The sequence below is a fragment of the Sceloporus occidentalis genome, unplaced genomic scaffold (assembly GCF_023333645.1).
Source record: "Sceloporus occidentalis isolate IW3139 unplaced genomic scaffold, rSceOcc1.0.p SCAF_113, whole genome shotgun sequence".
Taxonomy (NCBI): Eukaryota; Metazoa; Chordata; class Lepidosauria; order Squamata; family Phrynosomatidae; genus Sceloporus; species Sceloporus occidentalis.
In genome coordinates, this window is record NW_028317093.1 from 1423240 (window position 1) to 1425113 (window position 1874).

A 1874-nucleotide genomic window follows, 5' to 3' on the forward strand; every position below is an offset into this window, starting at 1 on the left:
CAGGAGGAGACGGACAGAACCAAGTCCTACACGCATCGTCTATTTTAAGCCTTTCGCCTATCCACCTACACTAAAAAGTATATGTAACTACAGCACAACATGGCCCCCCTGTGCCCCTGCCTATCCGAGTTTACATTTCTTCAATGTATTAATCTTTACTGGGAGGCATTTCCACGTACCTACCACATTCTCACTACATGAAAGACTCCGGCAACACAACAGATCTCAAAATAAACGTCTGGTGCGTTAGAAGCATGACTTTTGTTTTGTTTTTTTCTCAACTGTACCCATAGAGGGGATAGGAAAAAATGTTTTGGCTATAAAATGTCCATTTGTCACTTTTAGTCCTGTAGAAGGTTTAAGCCCCCCCCCCATAGTTATACAGGCGCATGCACTCTACACAGAACGGCTGACGGAGGAGAGCATTAAAAATGTAACCATTTCACAGATCTAGCTCAGGTTTTCCCGTAGAACTTGGTCCCGTGTAACACCGGAGGAGGGATATCACGGAGCCGGGGATTGCAGAGCTCATGTATAGTCCCAGGTTAAAAGGCATTACAATAAAGCCCTTTAGAAAATCGTGGCTTTCGACATGGAGTTTTTAAGTTTAAACGATCGTGGCAGACTTAAAAATTCTCTGCACACGACATCAGAATAGACTTTAAACAATAGCACGGAAATAAGGGGGCTGGAGATGGCACGATACGTTTATTCCAACAAAGACAAAACATAACCTGTTGGTTTTCAAACTAAACCTTTATTCAAACACTTGCTTTAATTACTCCTGAATGGTCTAGTTGACACAAGTGCTTAATCCCTATATCTTGTGCACAGCGTGTGAGATGTGTACCAGGAACGACAGGCTGAGAATAAGGTCTGGCAGAACTGCCGGGTTTGCTCAATCCGACCACTACCTGCAACCTCCTTCCCTAATCACAGCGCAGCCCCCCCTTTAACAGTCTCGGCCTTCCTAGTATCTGAAGACTTACAGAGAAACCTTGTATTAGGTTTAAAAATTTTCTTCATTTTTATTTTGATTTCAGAAAATTAAAAAAAAAAAAAAAAATCCCAACACAAAAAATAAGTCTAGCAATCCAAACTCAAAATCCAATTAGAAGGGAAAAGACTGAATAAATATAACGGGGAGAAACAAAATGGGGGGGGGGGGTATTGAACAGAATTAACTTGGGCTGAACCGATTCAAAATTTTGATTTTTCCCATGACTTGCTGTGCCTTTTAAACTCTTTCGTCTGCCCGCCATCTTTTCCGCCCCATCCAATACTCTGAGCACCAACCGAAAGAGGGGCATTAAGAAAAACTGCATCAATAAGGTTCAGTGGTTTATTTACAGGTAAACACCTCTGTATTTTATTTGAAGCTGAAAAGAAAAAAAAATAGCGTTGGAAATAGTGGCTATTTCTTAACGAGAGTGCTCTAGGTTTCCGATTTGCGTCTTTTTTTCCCCCCCTCCATTCACATCTTTATTTTAACGTTTCCACCAGCTTCTTTTTACCCTGCTATCTGAACTTTACTTTTTGAAAAAGTTGAGCATCACAACTCATCCTTAAGCAAACTGAAAAGCAAAACAGAAAAAAATATATATTTATATACTTATATATAATTTCCCCCCTGCTTCTCTCCGTTCTCCGTGTCCTTCAGAGCGGCATTTTTAGAAATTTTTTTTTTATTATTATTTTTCCCAAATCTCAGCGCAACAAGTTCACCATCGGAAGGGATCTGAGACAGGCGGCATCTTCAGAAGGCAAGTTCCTCTTCGTGGTGCCAGCAGGGTGAGCAAGATTGATGCATGGCTTGAATTTTTTTTTCTCTCACTAAAGTCCAGTAATAGAAAAGAATGCACGGTAAGGGCGTC